The sequence below is a fragment of the Myxine glutinosa genome, chromosome 8, assembly GCF_964187855.1.
Source record: "Myxine glutinosa chromosome 8, kmMyxGlut1.1, whole genome shotgun sequence".
NCBI classification, from domain to species: domain Eukaryota; kingdom Metazoa; phylum Chordata; class Myxini; order Myxiniformes; family Myxinidae; genus Myxine; species Myxine glutinosa.
The window spans coordinates 145583929-145596361 of record NC_136268.1 but is presented as its reverse complement, the minus strand read 5'-3'; the positions used below and the strand labels follow the sequence as shown (position 1 = coordinate 145596361).

General features: G+C 49.4%; 2 protein-coding genes across 2 annotated transcripts in view; one reads left to right on the top strand and one right to left on the bottom strand.

The window, feature by feature from the left end:
- The window catches only part of LOC137432990 (chitotriosidase-1), a 337722-nt gene that overhangs the window by 154111 nt on the left and 171178 nt on the right, over nucleotides 1-12433 (top strand). The window lies entirely within an intron of this gene.
- The window catches only part of LOC137432988 (acidic mammalian chitinase), a 61695-nt gene that overhangs the window by 24944 nt on the left and 24318 nt on the right, over nucleotides 1-12433 (bottom strand). The gene's annotated exons all lie outside the window — the stretch shown is intronic.

Here is a 12433-nt window from a genome sequence, read left to right as displayed (position 1 = left end):
ACACACACACACACACACACACACACACACACGTTTCCTTTTAGCAGTAGATTTTCAGTTGACTTTTGTAAAGACGTTTTCATTCCTGCCATTGTGGTAGTTAAACTATAATGGCACTCGGTAGATCGTATGTCCTCACCCTCACACACTCATTCTGTACAAAAATACCATCGTCAACTGAACACGCTACAATTATGGCCCATTTACACATCATCCATGCACCCTATTACGTCACATACAATGTCATTATTCATAGATTTATTGATTATTAGGGTATTTGTCGACCACTTTTGGCCACATTAGAACTAAATTCCATAAATTAGGCTAAACAGAAAAAAAAAATTCAAACCATATTCCCCCATGGATAATCGACCAAAGTATGAAGTTTCGCATTGATCTGTTAAGCAGTTCTGGAGAAGAAGGTTTTTTTTAACGTTTTTTTTTTCAATCCAATATGGTCGCCATACCACGTGACCAATTACGTCATTAATTTAATTCCTCACTCACATTGGGTCAGATATCACATTGGATCACTCACATCAGATATATGAAGTTTCAGATTTTTTGGCTAAGAATTTTGATTTAACCAATTATAGCTGGAATACCACTTCACTGATGATGTCATACTTGTCATCCTGTATACCCCATGGGGGAGTGGATGATATTGTCGCGTAACCGTGATTAACACCACAGAGTACGGATGACCGATTTGCGAGACTTTAACTCCCGAGGCGAACACTCAATGGCGGACTCACGTTCAACACCAACGCGCGAAATGGCGGGACGCAGCGAAGGCTCCGCAGCCTTATCTATTAAAATGAAACACCCAGGAAACTGCGTTCAAATATGTACAGAAAATAATATAAGGATTTATTATTAAAAGTAAAGCCAGTGAAAAAGCACGCGCCGGTAATACTAATAACTAAATCGGGACGTCCCCACACGACTGATATCAGACACAAAACGAGGGAGATTAATACGAAAATAACAAGTCACGTCGTGTGCAGTGTACGCGGATCCGGGCTTATCTGTCTTTGTCGTCTTTGTGGCTGCCGTCCAACACCGCTCCTTTCGGCCCGATCGCACACCTCGCTCCAAGTTCCACGGCCCTCTGCCTCCGCCTCCAAGCGCCACCAGGCCTCGTCGGTCCAACGCAGGGCTGCACGAAGCAACCAAAAACCAAGTGCCAACTGCCAACTGCTGAGTGCCGAGTGCCAACTGCCAACTGCCAACTGCACGAGCTGTGGTCACGAATGTTCAACGAACTGGGACGACTCGAGATCAGATCGCAACTGGCGAAAATGGCGTCCGACCGTCGCATATATCTCTCCCCGATGACGTCACATTCGCGCACTCCTCAGCCAATCATATGGTCCCAACTCGCCGGTCACGCCCTCTACGGCATGCGACTCCTAACATCTCCCCCGTTACGCGACCCTGCGGTCCTGGCATAACACGTGCCGGCCCGGTTTGTAGGCCTTTGGAGGTGTACACGGTGGCGGCCAGCCGTGGCGGTGTTTTTGGCCTGGTTTCCTGTCAATTTAATACGAAGTCCTTGTCAGGGAAAGGGGATTATTTAATGTTGCGCTAAGGACCTAACTAATGTTTATGTGGTTTGCAGTGCCATAAAGGACAAAGGTTTGATTACTAGGTGATACTCACAGGGGCGTTACCTTTAACCCCTCACTATTTAACACTCGAATCTCCAGGTAGATCCACACTCATACATCTTACCCCGACAACCGCCTAAACATCAAGAACTTATTACATGTAGAGTCCCTGTCACGACAGCCGAGTACCTACCTATTCAGATCTACCTAGCTCTAGATGTTGCATTACCAAATTCATAACACAGCCCCCCCCCCTGGAACCGTAGCTCCTGCAAGGTTCACCGCAGGGCTACCATTCCAGCCTTAACACTTACTGTCACACACTTAATTAACCTACGAAATAAATCAGGAAGGGCTGTGGGAAGTGAGTCGGACTACCTACCTACACTTCCTTAACATGCTGAACCCCTTAACCATCATGCAAGTATGTACATCTTCTTCCTTGTTCCTGTGGAGGGGGGAACAAACAACACACCAAAACTCCTACCTTATCCACAAACTTAACCATCTTACCAAAAACTCAAAACTCTAACCTTTGTACATACCCCGGTCTACAGACCGCGTCCCCCGGTGGATGCCACAAGACTCAACCTTACCTGCGGGGCCATCCCCAATGCATCCCACTAAATTTCCACGGGCCCCGTCCAGATGTTACAGGTGAGTGACACGGCTCGGTGGATTTCGCCCACATTCATGCAACACAGACCCCTTAACCACTCATTCTCATTCCATAGGTCATCAAGGCATTGCAAAAATCAACAAAGCACTTATTCCCAGTACACCCCCTGCAGGACCATGGCATTGATGTCATTCACGTGTGTGTGCATTCCTCAACTAGGCAGCGGGGAGGTACCGCACAAAAGATGGTGGGGGCGCATCAGGCTGTGGTGCCCGCAGTCCCAAAAACAAGTCAACCGACTTACAAATTCATTGCCCCCCCCCCCTTTACCTCTTGGCCCCATGACAGCCCAACAGCCCCTTTCCGCCGTTACCTCGCCGGTGAGGGTCTCCACACACACCAGGCTCCTTTGCCTCCTGCTTTCACGCAGCAACACGGGTCACCGGGGGACTTCCTCACCCCGCGGCGCCCAACCAGACCCTCCACCGACGAGCTCCAATTTCCAGTTACCACCGGCTGCCAGGGGTAATTGCCGCAGAGGGGGGCCCGCAGGCATCGCTCCTCAGAGCTTGCTCTGTACCTGCGGACACACACACCTTCCCCACCCACAAGACCCCAAAACACACTTCCTCCCCCACTGCCATTCAATTCTCCACACAACTCAGCACAATTCAGTACAATTCCATAGATGGTGTAAAAGGTGTTACAAGGCTTGCCATGGCCTGCTACATGTGAAATTCCCCCAGTTCACATTTAAACCATCACATCTTCCCAAAAGCACATTTCCAAAAGCACAATTATCACCCCTCATTATCTCCAATAATCATCACACACTCTCCAGGTTCCACTCTCACGACCACATCAAAACACATAACCACAATACAAAAACATACGCCACCCACAAGACACTGTGGCTCCCATTCCATCCCCTCACCGGCCATGTCATCACTCACACCCGCCTCCCAACTCCAATTTACATGTCCCCAATTTCCAAAGCAAATCCTGAAGCCTGGGACAGTACTCCTCAAAGCACTCACCTTAAGTGCAGGTAGTTGCAGGTTGGTCAGGTTCAAGAGTGCCATCCACCACACCTAATTTCCCCCTCACCCTTCCAATCCACTCCGGAGCCTCCCGACCCATGTAGGAGCTCAATCTATCCCCGTGAACTATCTGTGGAAGGGCATGCGGGCCCATCTGAATTTTGAACACCACATCAGTCACCTGCCGAAGCACCACCCCAGGGCCCTTCCAAGGTGAAGTGAGTTTTGGGCACACCCCCTTCCTTCTCCGGGGCCAGTAGAGCCAAACAAGGTCTCCAGGAAGGAAACGAGGTGTGTGAGCCCGAGCGTCATACCGCGTTTTCATCTGCGAAGAAGCCAAGCCAATTTGCTTCCTCGCAAACTCATGAGCCTTTTCCATGCTCGCTTTCAAATTGGTTGCATAGCTCTCCACAGTTGGCTCACCCGGTTCCCCTGGTGACGGTCCCATCAACAAATCTGTGGGGACTCGCATCTCCCTACCGAACATCAACAAGGCGGGGGTGCACCGAGTGGTCGCATGCTGGGCGGTCCGGTATGCCATCAATATAAAGGGAAGGTGCTCGTCCCAATCCTGTTGGTTTTCAGATGTAAAGAGGGCCAATTGTGTCAACAGTGTCCGGTTGAACCTCTCTACCATCCCATCCGATTGAGGCCTCAGGGGAGTCGTCCGGGTCTTATGAATTTGGAGGAGCTCGCACACCGACCGCAGGAGGGCAGATTCAAAGTTCCGGCCCTGGTCAGTGTGTAGCTCCCTTGGGACGCCAAATCGGGAGAAGAATCCCTCAACTAGAACTTGAGCTACCAGCCGGGCTTCCTGGTTGGGCAATGGGTAGGCCTCTGGCCACTTGGTGAAGTAATCCATTGCCACCATAATGTACCGATTCCCTCGGCGGGTGGCTGGCAGGGGCCCCACCACATCTACTGCCACCCGCTCGAGCGGTGCCCCGACATTGTACACCTGGAGCGGGGCCTTGCGCGCCCGTGGGGGTCCCTTCTTACCGCGGCAGAGGTCGCAGGATCTCACCCAATTTTGAATGTCTCTGCCCGAATTCACCCAGTAGAACCTCTGTCGTAATTTGGACAAAGTCTTGGCCACGCCCAAATGTCCCATTGTCCTAGTCCCATGCACGTGCCCCATAACCACTTCCTTCAATTTGTTAGGTACAATTATCAACCAGGAAGCTACATCACCCATTGGTGTCACCCACTTTCTGAACAAATAGCCCTCTTTCAACCCCAACATCTGCCACTGTGCCCAATAGGCCTTTACCTGGGCTCCGTGTGGAGCAATCTCCTCCCAAGAGGGTCTTTTGTCCTCCTCTAGCCACTGAAAAAGGGGCCCCAAAACGGGATCCTCCCTTTGACTCTCTTGCCAATTCACATCGCCCAATTCCTGTGGGGGTTGTGGCAAAGTTCGCCTGGTCACTCTCGCTGCATATAGGCATGCATCAATCTGGCCCTGCCCAATTGGATCCTTGGCTTCTTGTCTATCACAAAATTTACACTGTGCATCCCAACAGGGGCGCCGAGAGAGAGCGTCTGCATTGGCATGTGCTTTGCCAGGCCGATGTTGCACAGTGAAATTATACTGCTGCAGCCTCTCAAGCCACCTTGCAATTTGTCCCTCCGGCTCTTTGAACCGAAGGAGCCATTGCAAGGAGGCATGATCCACTCGGATCACAAACTCCCTCCCATAAAGGTAAGGGTGAAAGTGTCCAACTGCAGACAGCAAGGCCAATAGTTCTTTGCGGGTAACGCAATAATTTCGTTCGGGCCTCGAAAGTGCCCGACTGTAATACGCAATAGCCCTCTCGACTCCCTGTTGCATTTGTGACAACACAGCTCCCAATCCCTCCTGGCTCGCATCTGTGTCCAGGATGTAATTGCCATCATCTGTCGGGTATGCCAAAACTGGGGCCTCCACCAGACGTTGTTTTAAGTGACTGAATGCCTCGATGCAGCTCTCTGACCATACAAATTTGGCTCCTTTCTCTGTCAATTTGTGCAAAGGTCTTGCAATTTCCGCGAAATTTGCCACAAATCTTCTGTAGTACGAGCAGAGGCCCAAAAATCCTCGGACCTCCCTTACATTTTTAGGGGCGGGCCACTCTTTTACAGATTTTACCTTTCCTGGGTCAGTGGCCACGCCGCTCTCACTGATCACGTGACCCAGGTAAGTCACTTCCCTCCTGAAAATTTCACACTTGCTCGGATTTAGTTTCAACCCGGCACCCCTTAATCTCCCAAATACGTCTGACAAATTTTCGACAGCCTGTTCAAATGTGGGAGCGTGGACCAATACATCATCCAAATAGACGAGGCAAGTCTGCCACGGTAAGCCAATTAAAACACGTTCCATCAGACGCTCAAACGTGGCAGGGGCATTGCACAATCCAAAGGGCATGACGACAAACTGCCAGAGACCCTTTCCTGTGGTGAACGCCGTTTTCTCCCTCGCCTCTTTATCCATTTCCACCTGCCAATAACCGCTCTTTAAATCCAACGTGGAGAACCACGTTGAGCCTGAAACGGCATCGAGGGTGTCATCGATCCTTGGCAGGGGATACGAGTCCTTGAGTGTCACATGATTGAGCTGGCGGTAGTCCACACAGAACCGAGTGGTCCCGTCCTTCTTCTTCACCAGCACAATGGGTGACACCCAAGGACTCACCGAGGGCTCGATAAATCCGGCTCTTTCCATTTTGCTCACCTGTTCCTCTGCCTCCTCCTTCTTAGCGAAAGGGAGCCGCCTCGGCGGTTGGCGAACAGGCCGAGCCTCGCCAGTGCTAATTTTGTGCCTGACGAGACTCGTGCGTCCAACATCCTCGGGGGAGAGAGAAAAAACACCCAAGTTCTTACCAACCAAATTGTGCAACGTCTCTACCTGCCCCGATGTTAGGCCCTCTTCAGAGCGTGTCATCATGTCCCGCACTCCCTCTGACCAATCACATTTCCCCAAATTTTGCCCTCCTTCCGGCTGTACTGGCAAGCATGTGGATCCACCTCCTCCGGTGACCTCTACTACACTACTGCATTTGGCTACGATGGCTCCGCCCCTTATAGTGCGGGGGCTGTCGGACAAGTTGAGCAGCCTGACTGCCAGCATAGGCCCACGGGTGTCTATGAGGGTGCGACCCACCATTAATTCCTCCGTCCCCTGCGAGGACCACGACTCCACTAGCCCCAGCTGGCCAATGGGTTGAGCACCTGCTGCTAACTCTGCCATCACGACTCTCTCGGACCTGGGAGGCACGGTCACAGTGCGCGGCACCTCCAGCCACGTCCCCTGCACCTCCTCGTCATCCCCCAGTCCCATTAACTGCAGCCTCTCGGTGCCCAACCACATATGACCACGCCCAAGGTCTAATTGGCAGTCATGTTCCACCAGGAAACTCAGTCCCAACAGACACTGATCGCACACCCCCGCCACCCACACAACCACGCTGACCTCCAGGCCACCCAACTCCATCCTCACCACTCCGCGTCCCAATATTGGTGCCGTTGCCCCCGTAGCCAGTTGAAGGCTGTGTCCTTCTACCCTATCAATTTTGTCCCAGCCTCCAACACTCTGGTCTAGCACACCCGGATTGATAATGGTGTCACTGGCTCCAGTGTCCACCACAGCCTCACAAAATTCTCCCTCAATTTTGCATCTAACCCTTAGATTACCCGTGCCAATTTGTCCGCAATTCACTACTTCCACCAAAGGAGGGCGCTTCTCCACACACTTGCCAGCCGAGCATGGCCCCGTATGCTCGGCTCGTTCTAGTTTCCCGCACACTCTACCGCTATTGGCCCAGGCGGAGGTGGTGGTCCTCTGTCTGGCACCTGTGGACCTCCTCTGTCTGGCACCTGCGGACCTACTGGGGGCCCCCTCCTTTCTGGACTGCGAAGCCTGTCAGGAGGTGGGGGCCCATATGGTTGCCGACAATTCCTCTGACTGTGCCCTCTTCTCCCACATCTAAAACAAGTCCCCAAGAACGGACCCCTCTGGTAGCCAGGCGGAGCCCCCCTTTCTCCCGGCCCAGCCCGATAAAAATCAGGCCGTCCCGATGACCAACCTGGACCACCCTGTCGTGACTCGCTCCCTGCAAATTGTCCCCCCATCAAATTTGTCAGCTGGCGGCTGATCCCCCTTAACATTCGCCCGATGTCATCCTCTGGCTTTTCCTGATCCCGCACCTCGGCCCGCCGTACCGTCACAGGTGCCCTCTCCGATGCGCGGTTCGACCTTCTCAAAAAGGTCAGTCTCGCCGCGCATTCCGCTGCCCGGTGCACCGTGGGTGGGTCCTGTAACTCCACCAACGTCCGGACCTCAGGATCAGGGAGAGCCGCCATAAATTTTTCTATCGCCAGCTTGTCCCACGCCTGTGCTGGTAGGTCCCTGTATGCTATCCTCACAGATTGGTATATATCCTGGGCCAGCTCCTGCAACGTCTCATTAGGCTTTTGCCTGCGATGCAGCAGCTGTGCCCTGACCAGGTCGCACCTTGCGCCTGTCCCGTACCTGTTATTCAAGGCCTCACAAATGGCCTTGCTGGTCAATATTCCCTCTGGGACTACGTTTAACACGTCGGCGGCTGACCCCCGCAGTGTCGCCACCAGATTCCCCATGCGCTCCCGCTCTCCCCAACCATTGAGCTGAGACACGCACTCAAATTGTGTCAGGAAAGCCTCGAGGCTCCCTGATCCGTCAAAATGTACGAGGGGGATTGTTTTTCCAGAGACTCTATTCCCCGATTCCTCTCTGTCCAAATCCAGTCCGGGGCCAAAACACCCCCCCAACTGGGTATTCCGTTTCGGAGCCTCTGGTGTCCAAATGTGGCTCGTGGTGAGGGTCTCCTGGGTCACTTTAATCTGGTCCTGAAGATGTTTAACCGACCTACTCACCTCTTCCTTCAGGCTCTCTTGAACCCGACCAACCTCCTGCTTGATGGTATTGTCCCAGATCTCCAGTCGCTCCTGCATAAAATCACTCACCCTTTCATTATCCATTAGTGGCCCCCACAGGCCTTTCTCAATTAACCCTTGCTCCTGCTCTTTTATGCGGGTTTCCAACCCCCTCACTTCCTCGGCCAATTTGCCCCCTTGTCGGTTGAGCAGTCCCCATTCCTCACTCTGCTGTAGCATTCTGGCATCCACCCGGCCCCGATAGCCTTCCAGGTCTCCATTTGCTTTATCAATTCGAGCATTTGTGGCACCAATCTGACCCTCCAACTTTTCCCCCATTTGGACAGCCTGCGTCACGCCCTCCTCTATTTTTGACATTAATTCTTCCCGTTTCAATTCAATTTCCACCCCTATGGCTTTTTCCATCTCCCCCATTTGAGTTTCTACTTTACCCTCAAATTTCCCCAGTCTGTCCGTAATTTGGTTTTGCACTCTCCCTTCTATGCCATCAATTCGTTCCCCCAGCTGCTGTGCCATTTCCCCAATTTTTCCTTCCAATTGTTCATTCCTTTCCTTTATTTCATTCCCTTGTTCATTCATTTGTTCATTCATCACCTCCATTTTTCCCTCCAATCCATCGATTTTGCTGACCATCCCTTTGATTTGTTCTTTCAATCCCTCCTTTAATCCTTCAATTTTATCACTCTGGGCATTCAGTTCCCCTTTTACCCCATCAATTTTATTTCCCAACCCATCAATTTTTCGAAGCAATTGACCCAACATCTGGTCGGTTGTCGGGGCCGTTCCTACTGCTCCCGACTCCCCGGTGGGGGAGGGGGATAAGTTGGTGCTCGGGACGAGGGAGGTTCCAAGGCTCACCTCTGCATCTAATTCCCCTATTTCCGGCTCACTCCCGACGCTGACGGAGGCCTCGCTGCGTACTTCCATCTCATCAATTTCCGACATCCGCTTTCCGGAAGATTGTTTCCCGCGCGCGTATTTATTTTAATACCAAAAACACAATTTAAATTTGACGAAGACGCGATATCGCGCTCCGTATGCCCAATTGATTATTAATTTCTCCGCCTCGCCTATACAAATTTTGCGTTCGAACGTCGGGCGCAATGTACGCCCGACCGTGTCGATGTCTCCCCGCGGACAAAAAAATTTGTCCGACCGTGTCGATGTCTCGCCGCGGACAAAAAAATTTGTCCGACGGGTTCAAATCCTACACTCCTGACACCACTTGTCGCGTAACCGTGATTAACACCACAGAGTACGGATGACCGATTTGCGAGACTTTAACTCCCGAGGCGAACACTCAATGGCGGACTCACGTTCAACACCAACGCGCGAAATGGCGGGACGCAGCGAAGGCTCCGCAGCCTTATCTATTAAAATGAAACACCCAGGAAACTGCGTTCAAATATGTACAGAAAATAATATAAGGATTTATTATTAAAAGTAAAGCCAGTGAAAAAGCACGCGCCGGTAATACTAATAACTAAATCGGGACGTCCCCACACGACTGATATCAGACACAAAACGAGGGAGATTAATACGAAAATAACAAGTCACGTCGTGTGCAGTGTACGCGGATCCGGGCTTATCTGTCTTTGTCGTCTTTGTGGCTGCCGTCCAACACCGCTCCTTTCGGCCCGATCGCACACCTCGCTCCAAGTTCCACGGCCCTCTGCCTCCGCCTCCAAGCGCCACCAGGCCTCGTCGGTCCAACGCAGGGCTGCACGAAGCAACCAAAAACCAAGTGCCAACTGCCAACTGCTGAGTGCCGAGTGCCAACTGCCAACTGCCAACTGCACGAGCTGTGGTCACGAATGTTCAACGAACTGGGACGACTCGAGATCAGATCGCAACTGGCGAAAATGGCGTCCGACCGTCGCATATATCTCTCCCCGATGACGTCACATTCGCGCACTCCTCAGCCAATCATATGGTCCCAACTCGCCGGTCACGCCCTCTACGGCATGCGACTCCTAACATCTCCCCCGTTACGCGACCCTGCGGTCCTGGCATAACACGTGCCGGCCCGGTTTGTAGGCCTTTGGAGGTGTACACGGTGGCGGCCAGCCGTGGCGGTGTTTTTGGCCTGGTTTCCTGTCAATTTAATACGAAGTCCTTGTCAGGGAAAGGGGATTATTTAATGTTGCGCTAAGGACCTAACTAATGTTTATGTGGTTTGCAGTGCCATAAAGGACAAAGGTTTGATTACTAGGTGATACTCACAGGGGCGTTACCTTTAACCCCTCACTATTTAACACTCGAATCTCCAGGTAGATCCACACTCATACATCTTACCCCGACAACCGCCTAAACATCAAGAACTTATTACATGTAGAGTCCCTGTCACGACAGCCGAGTACCTACCTATTCAGATCTACCTAGCTCTAGATGTTGCATTACCAAATTCATAACAATATATTATATATGCACATAACCATGTATATGCTTATGTGCATATATAATACATAGTGGTTATATAGCTATCGTGGTTCAAATCATGTCCATGGTGTAAATGGTGTGAATCTTGCACTTATCAACAAGGCTGGTTCATGATAAGTAAAAAAAAAAAAAAATTGGCATCTAAAATTAAATGAAATTCTAACAACGACTGTGATGCCAGGACGTTTAAAATTATGCAATTTAAACTCAACGTCTATCTTCGTAAGATAATACAGAATACCGTATCATCCTTCAAGCTTAAACTCCGAGCGTTTGAAACGGCAACTATATACGGGATCAAGACAAGCTTCGGGAATCACGCAAGATCAAAGAAAACAAGCATTATGCCTCGGTCAAGATCAAAGAAAACAAGCATTATGCCTAGGTCAAGATCAAAGAAAACAAGCATTATGCCTAGGTCAAGATCAAAGAAAACAAGCATTATGCCTAGGTCAAGATCAAAGAAAACAAGCATTATGCCTAGGTCAAGATCAAAGAAAACAAGCATTATGCCTAGGTCAAGATCAAAGAAAACAAGCATTATGCCTAGGTCAAGATCAAAGAAAACAAGCATTATGCCTAGGTCAAGATCAAAGAAAACAAGCATTATGTCTAGGTCAAGATCAAAGAAAACAAGCATTATGTCTAGGTCAATATCAAAGAAAACAAGCATTATGCCTAGGTCAAGATCAAAGAAAACAAGCATTATGCCTAGGTCAAGATCAAAGAAAACAAGCATTATGTCTAGGTCAAGATCAAAGAAAACAAGCATTATGCCTAGGTCAAGATCAAAGAAAACAAGCATTATGCCTAGGTCAAGATCAAAGAAAACAAGCATTATGCCTAGGTCAAGATCAAAGAAAACAAGCATTATGCCTAGGTCAAGATCAAAGAAAACAAGCATTATGCCTAGGTCAAGATCAAAGAAAACAAGCATTATGTCTAGGTCAAGATCAAAGAAAACAAGCATTATGTCTAGGTCAATATCAAAGAAAACAAGCATTATGCCTAGGTCAAGATCAAAGAAAACAAGCATTATGCCTTGGTCAAGATCAAAGAAAACAAGCATTATGTCTAGGTCAAGATCAAAGAAAACAAGCATTATGTCTAGGTCAAGATCAAAGAAAACAAGCATTATGCCTAGGTCAAGATCAAAGAAAACAAGCATTATGCCTAGGTCAAGATCAAAGAAAACAAGCATTATGCCTAGGTCAAGATCAAAGAAAACAAGCATTATGCCTAGGTCAAGATCAAAGAAAACAAGCATTATGTCTAGGTCAAGACCAAAGAAAACAAGCATTATGCCTAGGTCAAGATCAAAGAAAACAAGCATTATGCCTAGGTCAAGATCAAAGAAAACAAGCATTATGCCTAGGTCAAGATCAAAGAAAACAAGCATTATGCCTAGGTCAAGATCAAAGAAAACAAGCATTATGCCTAGGTCAAGATCAAAGAAAACAAGCATTATGCCTAGGTCAAGATCAAAGAAAACAAGCATTATGCCTAGGTCAAGATCAAAGAAAACAAGCATTATGCCTAGGTCAAGATCAAAGAAAACAAGCATTATGCCTAGGTCAAGATCAAAGAAAACAAGCATTATGCCTAGGTCAAGATCAAAGAAAACAAGCATTATGTCTAGGTCAAGATCAAAGAAAACAAGCATTATGTCTAGGTCAAGATCAAAGAAAACAAGCATTATGTCTAGGTCAAGATCAAAGAAAACAAGCATTATGCCTAGGTCAAGATCAAAGAAAACAAGCATTATGCCTAGGTCAAGATCAAAGAAAACAAGCATTATGCCTATGTCCCCCGTC